At 40.5% G+C, this 18,871-nt stretch overlaps 1 protein-coding gene across 1 annotated transcript in view; it reads right to left on the bottom strand.

The window, feature by feature from the left end:
- Nucleotides 1-1,196, bottom strand: part of plekhf2 (pleckstrin homology domain containing, family F (with FYVE domain) member 2) — a 32,268-nt gene extending 31,072 nt beyond the window's left edge. Inside the window, exon 1 of the mRNA XM_085176323.1 lies at nt 1,025-1,196. The gene's annotated coding sequence lies outside the window, so the exon portion shown is untranslated. The remainder of the gene's footprint in view (nt 1-1,024) is intronic.
- Between the last annotated feature and the right edge of the window lie 17,675 nt (nt 1,197-18,871).

Below are 18,871 nucleotides of genomic sequence, written 5' to 3'. Positions count from 1 at the left end.
TTATTTCTTTTGAATTATTCTAATTATTTGGGGTGGCTTAAACTGTAAAGTGGACAAAGAAGAAAAACTTAAAACCACGAATTAGGGATTTTATAATTAAAAATAATACAAATCTTCTTCTAACTGAAAATTAATCAGTTGCAGGAGAGAACGCGAATACTGGCCAGGGAAGACACGTGATCGTCCTCTAACCTTAAGTTCAAAGACTCCGTGTAGTGGAAGAAGAAGTCAAGTGAAAATAATGGGCAACCTGACTAAGGCAGAGGCAAGGCGTTGCAGACTTCCCATTTTGAGGTAGACAGGTTTCACCAGCAATCAGATTCGCACATTCGCTTCCACAAAAGCTGTAATAACAGAGCCTGGACCTCTAACTGATTGTAGGTTACCTGCACAGTGAGGCAAAGGTGGGTAAAGTTAGTCCAAATAAATATTAAACTTTACACTAGGTGGAAATGTCAGTTTCTTTAACCACGCATCAGGCTAATATTACCCTACGCTGATAAATGGTCCTTTTTCAGCTTGTCCTGACCTGCTAAAAATAAATAAACCGCAATGACTTTTCCTCGCAGTCCTCAAAAAGCCACCACTGGTGAGGCAAACTGAAACCGTCGCGCTCAGTTTATTCTTTCTTTACATTGAAACACCTTAAACACGATACGACTAAAAGTTTCTGTGACTTTTCAAGTTATTGCCCCGTAAGTTTTCCAAGCTGGTGTCAGTTGGCAGCGTTAGCCAGCTAGCTCCCAAGTTAGCTTCCCAAACAATGTTCACCTCTTACTGCTTGTGTCAAACAAAAATCAACTCCGCTTTTTCGACTTTAAGACTACAAAAAAACTTATCGATTTTAACTCCCTGTGTGGAACTCCGGGGAAAGAAAGATAGCTGCTCAACTGCGCTAAGCTACCGCCTGTTAGCATGAATGGGAAAAAGTAGAAGCAAACCCCAGAGCAAGCCGTAGCTCCCCTTAGCAAAGAGTGACAGGACACCGACGGAGACAAGTTTAAAAACGTGGAAAACTACATACCCGACGGCAGCTCCTGTTGTCCGGCAACTTTTGCTGTTACTTGAAGCTCGGTTGTAATCCAAATAGAGTGATTAAAGCAGTGCCTCCCCCACCGAAACTACCCACCGCGTCCGCAGACAGCTACAGCAGCTGGAAACTCCGCCGCTGCCCAGAAAATACAACAACAACATGGCAGCGCCGCGCCGCGTTCAGGGCGCGCTGGACAGCCGGTAAATACAAAACTAACGTGCGGTCTCTGACCTGCAAACATGTAAGAAACTTCAACCAAAGCTGAAATGTGAATGACATCTTTTATTCTGGCACAACTTTGATGCCAAAATTCCCATCATCATTAGCGGAATCCAGGTTTATAACTTCACATGCTTTGTCTCGTCCAGCAAACAACTGACAATTATTTAAATAATAAGTTTTTACACTTATATTACTTAGTAAAGTAACCCCCAAAACCACAGGGTGCAACACAGGAATCAGTGAAACAATCGAACAAAACATGAACATGAAATGTAACTAAGAAAAGAGGTGAAATATGAATCAGGTTAACGCAAGGATATAAAACTTCAATTCCCTTCAGTTCAATTCAATTTTATTTATACAGTGCCAAATCACAACAACAGTTGCCTCAAGACGCTTTATGTTGTAAGTTAGACCCTACAATTATACATACAGCACAAAAACTTTTGATTTAAATCCTTAAGTAAAGTAAGTAAAGTTTAGGTGATAACAGCTGTTAGACATACCTAATTAAACAAAAACACCAGAAAGTCCTTTCATCAGCTTACAGTGAAACCTAAAACTAACCTTTATAACTGGTTTACAAGATTTGTTACACATACCAAATTTTAATTGATTTAAAATGTCATGCCAGATCAGAAATCATGCAAGATTTCTTAGTTGTGTTTGTTATTGCTGTGTTTGTTTTAGTGTCAAAGAACAACCTTGAAATCTTGCATTACTAACATTTACTCACTGGGATTAAGGGGGACCTTGGGGGGGACCTTCACTGGGACCTCGAATACTTTGAATACTTCAAGCCACCACTTTGTATAGTGCTGGCGGAAAAGGCAGGTGGAGCACCGCTTTCCCCTCCTGAGACGCCCGACGGTTTGCCAGAATCTCTTCGAGGCAGTCCAAAAGTCTTTTTCCATGGCCTCTCCGAACTCCCACACCCGAGTTTTTGGACACTTATGGACACTCTTGTGTTCGAACAAGGTGTTTGTTATGGCCAATCTGTGATTTGCACAGAAGTTCAATAACAAACAACCACTCGGGTTCAGATCGGGGAGGCCGTTCTTCCCAATCACGCCTCTCCAGGTCTCGCTGTGGTTACCCACGTGAGCATTGAAGTCTCCCAGCAGGACAACAGAGTCTCCAGGTGGAGCACCTTCCAGCACTCCACCCAGGGACTCTAAGAAGGCTGGGTACTCTGAACTGCCACCCAGCGTATAAGCGCAGATGACAGTCAGGACTCGTTCCCCAACCCTAAAGCGCAGGGAACAAACCCTATCATCCACCGGGAAAAACCCCAACATACCGGCAGCAAGCCGAGGGCCTCTCACCAGGGGCAACTCCAGACTGAGACAGAGTCCAGCCCCTCTCCAGGAGACTGGTTCCAGAGCCTAAGCCATGCGTAGAGGTGAGCCCAACTATATCTAGCTGGTACCTCTCAACCTCATGCACTAACTCAGGCTCCTTCCCCACCTGAGAGGTGACATTCCATGTCCCAATTGCGAGTCTTGGCAGCTGGGTATCAGTCCGCCAGGGCCTCCGCTCCTGGCCGCCGCCCAGCACACAATGCACCCAACCCCTATGGCGCCTCCTGCGGGTGGTGGGCCTGCGGGAGGATGGGCTCATATCCCCATTTTGGGGTGTGCCCGGCCGGGCCCCATGGACCAAGGCCCGGCCACCAGACGCTCGCCCTCGGGCACCCTCCCCGGGCATGGCTCCAGGGCATGGCCCCGGTAACTCTATCCCAGGCAGGGTAAACTGTTCCCTTGATGTTTTCTTCATAAGGGTCTTCTGAATCGCTCTTTGTCTGGTCCCTCACCCAGGACCAATTTGCCATGGGAGACCCTACCAGGGGGCAAAAGCCCCCAGACAACATAGCCCCTGGGATCCCTGGGACACACAAACCCCTCCACCACGATAAGGTAGCGATTCACGGAGAGGAGTTGATTTGTTTATTCCCAATTGAAGTGAAAGCAGCATGAGCAGGGCCAAAAGTTGTGGTGTTGGGAGGAGACCTGCTTTTGGTCCAGAGCAGAAACCAGGACAGAACATGCTGCGGCTTACCGGGCAAAAATGCAGTGTCACCCAAACTAAAGTTACAAAAATAAAATCAGTGGGAAGTGTTTCCTTTAGTGAAAATAACTTTTTTAACAAGTTTCCTCTGGCATTATGAAATGTGTTAAAAAGGTTTTTGTTGCGCGAGGCAGTAGAGATGCTGTTGCTGCATGCCCTTAAGCAAGACAATAAAATTGCTGCAGCTGAAGCCCCACATCAGCCTGGCAGGGAGTCAGAATTGATCCAACGCTACTACTGTTTGGGTGTTTAAAGGTTTTCAATTTGAACCCCCCGGTAGCAGTAAACTTTTGCACTCCTTGTCTATAATTACTATTTTTTTCCATACTCTGGCACAGGGGTATCACATGGCCTTCTTCAGCATATCGCTGTTGCTCAGTTGTTAATGACTTGTAAACATCTGGATCATTTTGGGATAATTAAAAATGAAGCATCAAAATTAAATTTTGATCTTGAAAATTGTTATTTGTATGTCCAAACCCAATGACTACTTAGGTGCTTCCCCCAGAGCTTTTAGCTGTTTGCTCGTATGATATTTTAGGCTAACACAAGCTTGATGGTCTAAAATATCTCTGGAGAAAGCTGCTAAGCTCACATGTCAACTATTTATCACTGTCATCTTAAAATAAATGAATCAGTCATGGCGGAAAGCTGCAGGAGAAAAAGCGATGAGAAAGATGGGTAACAAAGTGTTAACTTCAATGTTTTGAACTTTAAGTTATACTAACTGAGTCTGAATTTATTTTACTAGCACTAATTAACTTCTGGCTAAAAAAGATGAATTCTAATAAATAATTCCGAAGGTCATGCGTCTGAGTTTGTGTTGCTGAGTGCAATGTTTACAAAGACTTGGACCTTTGGAGATTATTTTTCCCTACAAAGAGACAAAATATGGATGGAATGAGCAAGTTCAGATCAGCAAGTGCAAAGCTGATTTTGGTTTTTATTCTAGTGGAGTTTGCATCAGTAAGATGGATTTTGTTGGGGCTGATGTTAGGAAGTGAAAGAAGGGAAAACAAGGAAGAAAAGTAAATGAAAATCAAAACAATAAGGGGAAATACACTGAAGAGAGATGAATGTTTCCCTGATGAAAATAATGGAGGTTATCTATGTTTTTAATAAGAAACCAGAAAATTATTTTAGTATTTGAAGAGCCAGAAAATGAAATGCTATGGACTGAGATTTGACCCCTGGTACTACACGGTGGCCAATCTGCTACAAGGCCATTTTGCATCACCCTAAGAAAAAATATAAAAGAGAAAAAAGCACAAACTTAAAAGCCAAATAAAAAATGGTAAAATAGTAATTGAGGTGCTGACTTGGCCTCCAAATTCCCCAGATCTTAATCCAATCAAGCATCTGTGGGATGTGCTGGACAAAAAAGTCAGATCCAAGGAGGCCCCACATCACAACTTACAGGACTTACAGGATCTGTTGCTAATATCTTGATGCCAGATACTACAGCACACCTTTGGGATTTTAGTGGAGTCCATGCCTTCAAGGGTCAGGGCTTGTTGTGGCAGCAAAAGCGGCGCCAACACAGTATTAGGCAGATGGTCATAATGTTGTGACTGGTCAGTGTATAATGTATATTTGTTCTAAATAATCTTTTTCCTAGTTTACATTAGAAGGCGTTAAGTGGAACAGGAAACTCACTGATCACAGTCACTTCTTGAGTCTATCTATAGAGCTCTGACTGAGGTGATTACAAACCTTTATAGATCGCGATGCTCAGTGAGGCACTAGAACAGACGAGATTAGTGAACAACAGTTACAGCAACGCTAATCACCCGTGACCTAACTGGGTTGTTCTCAGTTTGAATCATCTGACTGCTGAGTGAAAAAAAGAAATTCATTATCCAGTTAGGTTCGCCTAACGAAATGAGCTTTCAAAGCTTTCATAACACCAGCTTTAAGATTACGTCCACTGTCATTCAACACTAGATTACCAGCCAGGTGAGGTGGCCCAGGGGTCGCAGACTTTAAGAAGCTTTTCCACTACTTAATTGTCTGTAACCTGGAGCTTCCAATTACCTCACCCTTATGAGAACTTGTAGGGCAAAGGTGGCCAGTTTAACTTGGCTTTTCTTCTCCATCTTATCATCAAAGGATTTAACTTTTCTCTTTGGGTCTAGTTTTTTATTCATTACACATCAACTTGTGTCACTTTTCCTTCCTTCCAGCTGATTGTTTAATGCATCTCACCCTTCTCTGTAGGTAGTTTTCAATCTAAATGTGGCAAAAATGAAAGAAACTGTGAAACACTGCATATGCTTTAAAAAAATGCCTGCGGCATGTACTTCTGTCCCGCAGCAGGCTTTTTTGGAATCTATTGAAACAAAAGTTTGATTATTCATGACCACCTACGCCTGTTGGCTAGACGTTTGACCCCAGTTTCAACTGCAGGTAAATGGAATGAATAATGTAAATGTCCTTAAAGATTGTCTTTAATGGCTGCTGTTAGAGAGTGTCTGTGAACCCAATCTGATCATCACTGGGATCCTAATGATCCAAAGGTGGTCTGCTTTAGCTTAGCTTTAGCTTCACATAAGATTAATTATACTGTAATTAACTGTCCCCCTCATTCCCAGTCTCTCACAGTATTGCATTTGCTATACCATGTTGCATACAGCTGTTTTTACATTTCATTTTAGATTAGTACATCTAAATGACATCTAGCTCTCCATAACTTTTAAATAAACTTTAATGACATTTCTCTGTATACCTAACTTAATTTTCATCTTAGGCCAGGGGTGTCCAACTCCAGGTCTCAAGGGCCAGTGTCCTGCAGGTTTTAAATGTGTTCTTGATCCAACACAGCTGATTTAAATGGCTAAATTGCCTCATCAACAAGTCTTGAAGTTCTCCAGAGGCCTGGTAATGAACTAATCTGTTAAGGTTCAATGCTCAAACGCGGGACTCCTGAATCAGCTGAATTCAAGGGTTTATTAACAGTTCACCAAGGTTTATATACAGAGAGTGCGGGGTAGTGCTATATACAGAAATGTGAGGGACGGGTTCCAGGGAAATCCAAGGGGGGGGAATCGCTTGCTCTCCAGCTCTCCACATAGTCTCCACACAGTCCTCTTCTTTCACACTTGATGCACAGATTCACACGGGAAGGTTAATCCAGGGGGTCTGCAGATAAGAAGACAGGAATGAGAACGATATTCGTAGAAGACACTTGACTTATCTTGAGCTGAAGTTCGACTTTCACTGATGCGTGGCAGACAACGATCCAGCAAAGACCAGCAGTCACCTCCTGGCTTAAATGCTGTTCACCTTGATGGGCATCAGGTGTGTTCTTTTCCGTGGGCTTGGGCCAAGGGCGTGAACCCACAATGAGTTCCGCCCCGGCGACAGAGAGGAGGAGAGAGAGAGCACAAGAGAGAAAAAGACAGAAAAGGCCGATCAGCGTCTTGCCGATCCCTCAGGCCGTGACATAATCATTTGATTCAGGTTTGTTGACCCAGGGTGATATCTAAAACCTGCAGGACACCAGCCCTTGAAGCCTGGAGTTGGACACCTTTGTCTTAGGCTACTTTACTAAACAATTGCAGCATGGAAACTGTGGCTGTCTGTATCTGTGCTATTATATACTACTCTTCAGTATTATTCATGGGGAATTAACAGTTGCACATTTTGCACGTTGGCTCATGTGCAAATTTTTCATAATCTACTAGTAGTCTACTAATGTTACAGTCTGGACTGAGCATTTCTATAAACAGACATTTATTATTATCTTTTGCTGTTCAGGCTCAGAAGGAGATATCTGATTTCCCTTTTTGTCATTCAAACAGCACAATTGTTTAGGCTGACATATTTAATGCACAGCCTTTGTATGCTGCTTACTGGTGTGTAGCATGCTTTGTTGTGCACTGTACCACTGAAACTGCACAAAACGAGCTGCTATGCTATTTACAGGAGTAAATAGTGAATCTGGCCAATTCAAACATAACCATAATTTCTTAATTTCAACGCATTCTGCTGTAAGTGTTTCCCTCATTGCAACTGCCTGTATGTAAAATCATGTTTTCCTTCAATTTTGAGTAACAACAACACCAACATACTAAAGCAGTGCCCAGGTGTGGATGTGCTCATACAAAAGTCTGATCACAAGCTCTTCTAAACTCATCTTTAAATGTGAGAAAATTGGGAATATTTTCGTGACAAAATTAGTTTCACTCACTTCACTTAACATGATTATTTGTATAATTTAACCGACTTTATCACTTCATCTTTTCATTAAATCACCCCAGAGGTATATTAGAGTCTACGTGCATACCTTATTAGGTACACCTGTTTGGCTGCTCATCAATGCAATATCTAATCAGCCAATAATATGGCGGCAACTCAACATATCAGAATGAAGTGACTTAAGCGGAAAAGGTGATTAAAAAGTTGATTTAAGTGAATAAATCCAAGTAGATGTGTGAGAATGATGTGGAAAAAAGGAGAAAATATCCAGTGAGCAGCAGTTCTTTGGGCAAATATGACTTGTTGAGTTCAGAAGTGACTCACCAGACTGCTGTGAGCTGCTAGGAAGGCAACACTAACTCACACTGTCGCAACGAAAATATAAAGAGCCTCTCTGAATACACAGCACATAAACCTACAGCAGCAGAAGACCACACTGGGTGCCACGTCTGTCAGCCATGAATAGGAAATTGAAGCTATAATTCACACAACCTCACTACAATTGGACAACAGAAGATTGGAAAAACATGATTTGGACTGATGACTTTCAATTTTTGCAATGACGTTTGGCTATGACATGCAATGCAGCCCTTACCTGATTAAACTGTATGTGAGAACATGGATATGTGACTCACCAAGACAGGAAATTAGATAGGCTTGTTGTACCAGGTCCTTTGTAAAAAGTGTGTGTATTGTCTGATAGCACCTACGTGAGAATAAAGCAAGTAATTGAATTCACATTGGGTGAGCGGCCATCATGTGTCCTATCTTCTTCGTGCTCTTCCTATGCAGCATCCTTACTGAAACCAAACAAAGTATTTCCAGTAGTGAGAAGGGACAAGCCTGTCTCAACCTGATTTTCCAAACAATGACATTTAATCTCAGGTGTGAAGACAATTTGAGTGTGTCATCTTGTTTCTTGCAGTCACATAAGTTCAGTCCAGGTTTCAAGCCGACTGATATGTTAGACGAGAAAGAGGAAAATACAAAAAGAACCAGTTTCTTCTGGGCCAGCACCGAATGTCGATGTATTGTTGTGTGAAGGACGCTTTCACCACAAATGACACGCAGAGTAGACTGCAGGTGCTCTTAAATCAGCTACAGATATGTTTTGTTTTCATTTTTGTTTTGTTTTTCTGTAATTTCACATCCTATTCAAACTGCAGATACAAACTACCTCAATTTCTCTGCATGTTTATCTTTTTTTTTTTTGGTTTTTTATTATTATTTGATATTTATTTAGGTATTTCTTTGTGTAAAATCTTTCAGCAGCATGACCCTTTACAGGTATAAAATAAGCCATAACTGGCAGCTCTAAGGGCTTTGGTCAGTTTATGGGGTCAGTAAGAACGGCCAGCAGTAAGAGAGTGTTGTGGAAGTTTTCCACTTAAATAAAGCCTGCAGACGAACGGTGAGCGGTAGCTAACATTCTTTAATCCAAGCACACAAAGACAACATACAACCAAGCTTGATGAAGTCCCCCATGACCGCGGGACAGACGGTCAGCAGAGTTCTCACTGAGCCTAGCATGGCTCTCAGTTAAATACCTTCTCCAGGAACAAAGGCAGTACATAGCTGTTTCACACCTTAAGGTTCACACTCCCTTGCTACTTCCCAGAGTCCTCGAAGAGACAAAAGACTGGTCCTCTGGAGTTCCTGTTTCCCCCAACATCCTTACTACACCCCCTACCATTTGTCTTAAGTATGAGTGTCAGACATGTTAATACAATAACATAATGTAATTAATACCTAGGTAAAAGAAATTCCTATACAAGAGCCAGTAACGGGAACTGGTTGAAAATAAGTCAAAGAGGCTGGTGTGGTGAAGGGAGATATTCACTTCAATGAGAACACAGCAGAAAAACAAAAAAACAACCCCCCCCCCCCCCAAAAAAAACAAACAAACAAACAAACAAACAAACAAACAAACAACAAAACAAAACAAAACAAAACAAAACAAAACAAAACATAAAAACAACAACAGGCACTTTAAAAATTTAGGGTGAGGAAATGAGAGGTGGAACATCAAAAAGGATGAGAAAAGGTTTTTGTTTACTTAAAGCTCTCCAACCATCATCATGTTGCTCTGTGTAGGAATTTTATCTTGATAATGAACACAATAGAACTATCACAGTCGTTCCTTTGAGTTTCTTTCTTGGTTTGGTATCACTTTGACCGGGGATGTCAAACTCGTTTTACATCGTAGTCACATACAGGCCACTTTGATCTCACTTTGGGCCAGACCAGATATCTCAATAGAAGATAAAGTGCACTTTCAACAGCGTGTCTAAGTTTTTTCACGTGATGACGAAATGCTGTTGTAATAAATGAAAAAAATGACTGCATGACTCTTCTCAACCATACAATTTTTTTTCTGTCATTTAGTCATTTATCTATTAGTGTTTTGGTGTAATATGGCTCGTCATGGGGGAGCTTTTTTTCTTTTAAATTAAAAAAAGCTGTAAAACTTATGCAAATAGAGTTAAAAGTCAAAAATGTATGCAGTCATTCACATTTTCCAAATTTGATCCAGTGGGATGGATTAGAGTCTTTGCCAGGCAGTTCTGTATCTTGGGTCTTGTGTTTGACACCCATGACTTTGGCTAATTCTGACTAATCATAAATTGTTAAAACCTTCCATTTGGAAAAGATCAAGAGCACTTAAAATGTTGTTTAAGTGTAGTTAAAAGATGAGATGAGCAATGTTTACATTCTTTGCCTCCCAAATTTGCTCCACTTCCGCATCATTTCTGTCATTTCTGCAAGTCTCTACATGTACCCGTCTTGTTTTCAGTTACTCGCTATAATTCAGAGGCAGTACACTTTTGATTATACCCTTTTGAGCTTTTGACACTGTTTGTCCAGTACAAGCTGAAAGACTGTAAATTATACTGACTGTTTTTTTTTTCAATGTATATAGAAATAGTTTGTGTCCTCCATGATTTAGTTGCCATTTCTTCATGGTAATGGGAGATAGGAGCAGGTCTTTTGAAAAACAAGAGCTGCAGAGAGCTGAAACAGGATCTTATCTGTAGAAGCAGATTTAATTGGGGGCAGGATGGCCTGGTGATCTGAGATGCATTTGCTATAGCACCAAGGTTACAGGTTCAACCACCGTGGCAGCTGATGTGTCTATCAGCGACTCTATGACCATGAGTAGGGCTATGATTTCATATCTGCTCACCCTAATATGGATGTCATGTCATCTAAATGCAAATTAAGTTTCGGTGAACTGGAAATGAACACAGCATGTCCTTAAATTAATGGATCAGCACAGCAGTTCTGTGTTTCAGAGAAAATTGTTCCTTTACTTTGTGACCCAGAGCCTCACTTGAGACATCTGACATCTCTGGTGATGGTAAGTGGAGCCTCGTTTACCGTGGTCACCGTAAAATGGGAATGAACTGCTGATTATCTGGTTCATGACTCTGAAAATGAAAACTTGAGTTCATTAGTTGGAGTGATGTCTCGAAAGAACTGACAACTGGTTAGAAATTATGAAGAAATTTGTTTCTTATTTTTCACTACCGAAGAGCTCGAGGAGTCCATGAGCTTCTTCTTTTCAACATTAACCTTCACACCTACACATAATATTTATCATTTCATATCAGTCATCTATATTTTTGCTATTCCCAAACATTTCAATTCTATTTTATCAGTTAGTCAAGTGAGTAAATAAAATATAGGCATTATGTCATATTTAACTATGCTGACTTGAAAGACATGCAGCTGAAACGGTTGTCATGCCGTTTCATTTTAAAATGTTTTTGTCCTTTGTTAGCTCAAAAATGAAGGTCTGAGTCAAATAAATCCAATAAAGTCATCTTTCAGCTTTCCCCATTTCATTAAAGAACAGAAAAAGAGATAATGGCACACTTTTCTTTTGGGGAAATATACAGAACATTAATAATTGTAACTTTTTTCAGGCTCACGGAGAAGAAGATTCTTTCCATTACAAAGATTTCATAGTTAATATCATAAAAATCATCTTTAGTTTGGATGTCTAATGCAACCAAACCTCCAACTTCTCAGTCATGTTTTCTGAGATCAGTCACCTTTCTGCTTGTTGCAGTTTAATTGCATCTTAAGGAGTCAGATTAGTAAAGCATTCTGCAAACATATGAAACTAGCTGACAAGTTGATAACGCGATAATATGAGGATACGTGGACAAGGAAGAGCTTTTAACAACATTGAAGAGGAAGCAAAAGTATGCTAACAAGTGTGAGGGTTCACTGCAATGTGACAGATCACTGTTTTTTTTTTCACTTCTTGCTTTGTGCTACACATTCAACCCCCTTTGCTAACTGCGACAGTTTCATAGCTCCTCAGCAAAATAAGCAGCAGCTTTGTCTATCGCTTACAACACACGTGTGAGGCATGAAGTACGCACACACGCAGGCTAAAAATACCTTGTGGAAGCTGCAGTTGTCGACCTCATTGCTTCATCTTGGCAAAGATGACACTTTGCTCATTGTTTACCCAGATTTTATTTGCATACATATCACACATTATATTTGGAAATAGAATTTGAATCATGTAGAATTATTCAACCTTGGGAAGATAGACTAAGGACAATTTTTACCTCACTGAGGCCTTACTCAGTTGTAACCTTCCAGAGTATATTTAAGATCGGTAGGTGGCTTTGCTTTCTCTGTGGAATATGTAGTTTCACCTGCCGAGAATCTTTACACTTGATGTTGCAGCTCCTGGCAGGAGGTGTCTGTGTGGAAGCAGCTCTCGGCTTCCTCTGTCATTTCTGGAAACAATCACTGTGTGATTACACTGACACACAGTCTGTTTCCATTAGTTCCTTGAGCGTCACACAATCATGATGCCAGCTATCATACTCAGGTGCCATCTGATAGTAAATGGGTAAGATTGACGTAATTCTATATTTTTGTCTTGATGGACAAATGCCTTAAAAAAAAAGAGTCAAAACATGTACGTGTTAGTCCACATCACAATACTCCTGATTAAACTCCAAGAGCTTACATTTCTATTGATTTAGTTTAGTTTATCGCGATCCAGCTATTTTTCCTGGAGTCACAAACTTTACATTTTGACAGTGTACTATAGAACATACACACCTATACAACAAAACACACATAGAAGCAACAAAGACATCTCTTTACAACACAAACTATGCCTCACATCAGGGTAAGCACTGATAATATAACAGAAATTTTCATTACAGCAGACAAACAAAAATTCAGGTTCATGGTTCAACAATTTCACCTGTGATCAAAAGTCAGACCAAAAGAATATTGTTTTAAATATTTTACAAACACAGTGTTACTGGTTTCTGTTGTTGTCTGTATTGGTGGTAAAGTCCATGTTTATAAAACTGTTCTTTTAACTGAATTGGTTGTTTCTTTGTTTAATAAAAAAATGTCTTCCTGTAGCCTGTCGGGTAGACTATTCATGTCTATCTGCGCTGAAGTGCAAATTATTATACAAAACAGACTCGTTGTAATAATAATAATTCTAACAGATAAAGTAAAGAATGAAGTAATCAATATATAACAGTGAACCAATAAAGACATTTATGGTTTTGTTACAATTTTTTTGTTACAAACTTGTTCTATACCCACAACAAAGAACAATTCCTGCTGCTCTGTTTTGTACCATTTAAAGACTCTTAATCTAATCCACTGTACCACCAGACCATACTATTGAGCAATATTGATGCCTGGATTAATCACCTAATCAATTCTGGTGTCAAAGATTGGCATTTTAACAACTTTTATTAATATGTTCTGTTTAGGATAGATGGCTGTCTAAGATTACACCCAGGAGCTTTGTCTCATTGATCTGATCAACAGGCATAGTTGATATAAATAAATAAGTATATATAACATATAAATAACTGTTTGTGGGACAGATACGTCATTACCATGAATACATATACTAACCTTTCATCTCATGTGGGGGTCAGTAGCCTTTAGCACCAAAAAAGCTATTTTGATTTATATATTGTTACTAAGTTTTGCTATTAGGCGAGAAATACAGGCATACAAAGTAACAGGAAAATTATAAATTGCTTCTAATTATCCAATTCAGGTAGAACTAAAATAACAAACCTTTTAAAGGTAATTTATTATTACTAAGTAAACTGAACAATTCTTAACAAGTTGAGGAAAAGTTCATCCTACAGCAGCAAGGCATCTCCGCAGCTTAGGGAGCTTTTTCTCTCTATTTTTGTTTTTTTCCCCTCGGCTTACAGTGCATCTGGAAAGTATTCACAGCGCTTCACTTGTTCCACATTTTCTCATGTTACAGCTTCATTCCTAGATTCATTTTTTCGCCTCAAAATTCTGCACACAATACTCCACAGTGGAAAAGTAAAGTTTGCTTGGAATTATCGCATATTGATTAAAAACAAGAAACAGAAATATAGCAGGTACATAATTATAAGGTCCCACAGTTGACAGTCAGACCACAAACCAAGCCAAGAAATCAGAGGTATTGTCTGTAGACCTCTGAGACAGGATTTATAGGACTGTGTGCAGAATTCTGAGGTGAAACATGTAACATGGTAAAATGTGGAACAAGTGAAGCGCTGTGAATACTTTCTGGATGCACTTGACTGTTAGTAAATAAAGTGGAACATAAAAAGCTTATCTTGGAAATTGGTGAAGCCTGAATCTCAGCTGAAAGAAATGTGAGTATTTGACAAATGTGATGTGGCATTCTGCAACCAGTCAGAAAAAGAGATGCAGCTCTAAGCTTTAAACAAACTAAAAATTACACCAGTTATAGTCAGAGATTTTCAGATGGCAAGTACCTGAAACTTGAGTTAAATCTTGAGTTTAAGGACTGTATGACCCTTTACCTTTGCTCTCTTTATCTTACAGTGGACTGCTGGACAGGCCAACGGCAGCTCCTCCTCTTTGTGCTCTGCTTTTTTCTCTGTCACCGGAGATTAGAGCTGACTCAGTATCAACAGATCCACCATGCATCAGTGCAGCTGTCACTCACTCTTGTTTGAGTGATGGGCGGAAGGCCATGTGTACTGCTGACGGAGGAAAACGGGCATCTCTGGCTGTTTATGTGGCAGCTGAATTTTGCCGAATGTGATTCCTCACAAGAAAAAAACAAAACAAAACATGCCACTACATCTCATTATTACATTTGAAATATATTTCAATAAAGTTCACTGAAAGGAACATCTCACAGAGCACTGGCTGCATATGTGCAGAGTGAAAATGATCAAAAATGGACGGTTTGTGCAATTTTCTGAAGGCCAGGTGAACCAGTTATATCTACAACATAGAATAAACATGACAAAGTGGTTGGCTCAATGACACTCAAGCTCACCAAAATGATTTTTAGCAGTTTCCAAGCACTGAAATCTAATAACGGCAATATTACTAGAATCTATCACCCAGCAGGAAATCAATTTCACATCAACAGCATAAAAGAATTTAAAAACTGCTCTCCAAATACCTTCGGTAGAGAAAAACGTTCAACCTCATGAAGGAAAAATGATGTGGAAGAAGACGCTAAGCTTGATATAAACATATGGAAAAAGATTTGGCTCTGTCAGGAGGTTCCCTAAGTCCTCGTCATTTTCACTCAGTATTTCTGGTGTTAAACCTTTATAATGACCAAGTCAGGATCAAAGAGGCAGGTATCTGAGCAGAAGCTGCAGAGGAACCAGGTGAGATGGAAGGTTCAACGACCAAGGCTAAATCGCCTGTGGAAACTGTAGGAAAAGATAAACACTAATTAAACTAGGAGGAGAGGAGACAGAGTCAAGTATTTGATCTGACTGTAGGAGTGACTGCGTGGTTGGGCTCCATTCGCAAACCGTGTCTCGCCCTATAATCAAGCACACAACATTTAAAAATATAAGAAAGCCGATGCCAAGGAGGAGACAGAAACAGAACATGACACCACATGTCAGGATCGGCGGCTGGAGACCATGCGGAGCAAAGGAGAGGAACCAAATGCGGACGCGTGGACACAAGGGCTAACTGAAGGTGAGCTGTTTAGATAGATAAATATAATACAAATGTGAGAAAAACAAATTAGTAAATAAAAAAGAAACCTAAACTGGGGAACTAAACAGTAGAAAAACCACTGGGAAACCTGTAACATAGGGATGAGTAAATAGATGTTCTAGGAAAAAAACTAAGGAAAACTAAGACAATAAATACACTGAAGTGGAAACACATGGGATCACAGCAGGAACAAACTTGCACATAGCGACAGGGGAAGCAAAACTGAACACAGAAAAAAAGGAAGCATCACGCACACCAAGACTCAGACAAGGACACGCAAGCTTCACACCAGGATGGTGGCGACAGAACACCGAGACATGACTGGGGTGAGAGAGAGGGCGAGAGACACTGGGAGAGGGAGAGCGAGGAACAGAGAGAGAGAGAGAGAGAGAGGCAGAAAGGGCGAGAGACAAAGAAAGTAAAAAAACATGGAAACAGGACAGACCTAACATGGAAGATGCCAAGGACAAGACATAAAGGTGAGTGTTAGAAAACAGGAAGAGAACACTAAAGAACAAAACACAGAGACAAGATGAAGGGGAACTAAAATAATGACCCTAAAGTAAGTAAACCAGAAAGCCCAACATAATCCTTCAACATCTGTTGGACAATGCTGAGGGTTTTCTATGAGTCTGTTGTGGCCACTGCTGTCCTCTATGCTGTTGCATGCTGCATCAGCAGGTTGAGGGTTGCTGAGGCTGACAGACTCAATAGACTAGGCCAGTAATGTTGTGGGTATGAAGCTGGACTCTCTTAGGGTGGTGTTGGAGAGGTGGTGCTGAACGACATAGGAAATCATTCCTGCCAGTGGCCATCTCCCTGTACAACTCCTCCATCTAATACACTGTAAACACTGCAATAGTTGCATCCTTTTGCACACGCTCTTTTCTTACTCATTAACGTTGCTGTCTATTTTCTTTATTGTTTTTTTTATAACCACATCTGTCAACCCTGGATATTGATTATTTGGTGATTTGTATATATTGTGTTATTCCTTATATCTTAACATATTGTGTTGCTAATAGTCTAGTCTGTTTTTGTGTTTATTTCACTTAATGTTACTGTACCGGAGCAACCGTAACCCACATAATTTCCCTAGGGAGTAATAAAGTATTCTGATTCTGATTAACATCCAGAAATGTGCTCAGTTACAGTTTCTGTCTCCACCTTCAGGTTTTCCTGGCACCCACATCTCCACCAATCTCACTTGGACCCACAACACCAACACCCTGGAAAACAAGGTGTAGCAGTGGCTGCATTTCCTGCGTGTCCTGAGGAAGAATAACCTGGACCAAAAAGCAGCGCCTTTGCTCTTGTCACATCTCATTTAGATTATTTTAATTCTCCTCTCTATGGTTTATCTCATAAATCTCTCCATAAACTGCAGGAAGTTCAGAATTCAGCTGCTAATGTTATATCCAGAATCATATCCACTGAACGTATAACACGTAACAACTGAAAGTCCTGCTTCTCACTTTCAAAGCCCTTCATAAACTTGCTCCTCAGTATTTATCTGATCTTTTCCATACATACTCACTCTCTCGTACACCCCGCTTCCCTTCTGTCTGTTCCATCTACTCGCCTGACTACCATGGGACTCGGAGCCTTTACTTGTTCTGAGACTTTGGAATGCACTCCCATCAAAACCCATCTGTTCAGAACTGCATGCCCTTCATTATAACTTGGTCTTAGTCTATTGTTACCTATATTAGTTTTATAGTTGTGCTTTTATTTGTTTACCTTATGTTTTTATTTTGTTGTACTATTGCAAGGTGACCTGGAGGTTCTTTCGGACCCCTATAAATAAAATGTATCATTATTATTATTATTATTATTATTATTATTATTATTATTAGTATTAGTAGTAGTAGTAGTATTATTCCTGCTGTCTTATGTATATTTTAGTCCTGCAAGGTTCGCGTGGAGCACCCCAATTATTTTTGCACATGTATAATGACAATAAAGGTATATTCTATTGTATTCTACTAAACCCATTGTAAGAGATTGCTAATTCAAAACCAGTATTCTGCTCTTTTCCCCTCCATGTCCTGTCTGGCAGTGTAGCAATCAGAATTCTTGTCTTCAGACAAGGTATTTTTTGGCCTTGCCTGAAGGCCAAAAAATGGCAAACAGATTTACTTTCACAAGTGGAGCATTACAGCCTTTAATATAATTGTCCAACTGATAGTCAAATTTTATTAAAACTTTATTAGACATATAGACAAGACTGGGGGACAGAAAAGAAAAAAGAAAGAAAGTGAAGAGAGACAGAGAAAATAGAGGAGAGGGAGAGAGAGATAAAATAAACCACCGGTGGAACCACAGCAACAACCAACATATGCATAAATAACAATGACAATGTTACTGAACATCACACAGTAATAATAACATGTCTAAAAGTAATGCCTCTAAAAATAATGCATATTTTAGAGGCAGCAGCAGCCCATGATAGTGTGTGTCTGTGAGTATCTGTGTGTACATCTCTGTGAACACTTGTGTGCACGGGCGCTTGTGTTCATAAGGTTTCTCCATGCAAGTGTCTAATAGTGGGCGTGGGGAGCCACAGCCCCAGACCTCCAGGACCTGAAGCAGGCATGGAGGAGACCTGGGCCCCAGACATCCAACTCCCCCCAGAGCATGGGAGCCCCAGGAGGACCACCAAAGGGCCAACAGGAGCGAGCCAGTACACACCCGAGCACCAGCCCCGGACACCGAAAACCACCACTGCACTGGCAGTTGGGGGAGCAGCAACAAGCAAGGAGTGTGGTGGGAGGAAATAGGCCCCACACCAGGAAGGAGCCTGAAATGTTCTAAGACAGAGGGAGGGTCTAAGACCCGGCCTGTTGCATAGACACAAACAGGCATGCACAGGCATAAGCATACTTTTTAAGGTATCAACTATGAACTGTGAACTATGAGACTAAACCAAAAGTCCATGAACTGATCCAAGGGGGGAAAGAAGGTGCGGTGGCGCCAGAGGCGGAGCGCAGAGTCAACGTTGCAGGTGGGTGAATCCAAAATGTACTGCTCCAGAAGCTGTGGCAGGGAGGCAGGCAGGTGGAGTGCAGCTGGAATTGAGCGTAACCAGACTGTGTACTCTTAACATGTAACCAAACATGTACTCTTCTAAAGGTCAGATTTCTTATTGGTTAGATTCAACAAACAACATGAACTTCATGAAGCTCATGTGCTGGTAGAATTACTGGTAACAAATAACTTTGGCAATTAAGTGGTCACACTACATTTATAGATACTAAAACCTAATGCATTTAAATGAAATAGTAGCAAAAACAGAAATATGTGCAGTATGTTATTCATGCCTCATCTTATTTTTTCATAATGTCAACA

Source organism: Neolamprologus multifasciatus, chromosome 11 (genome assembly GCF_963576455.1).
Source record: "Neolamprologus multifasciatus chromosome 11, fNeoMul1.2, whole genome shotgun sequence".
Classification (NCBI taxonomy): Eukaryota; Metazoa; Chordata; class Actinopteri; order Cichliformes; family Cichlidae; genus Neolamprologus; species Neolamprologus multifasciatus.
Note: the sequence above shows the minus strand (reverse complement) of the source record. Positions and strands in the feature narration are given on the sequence as shown.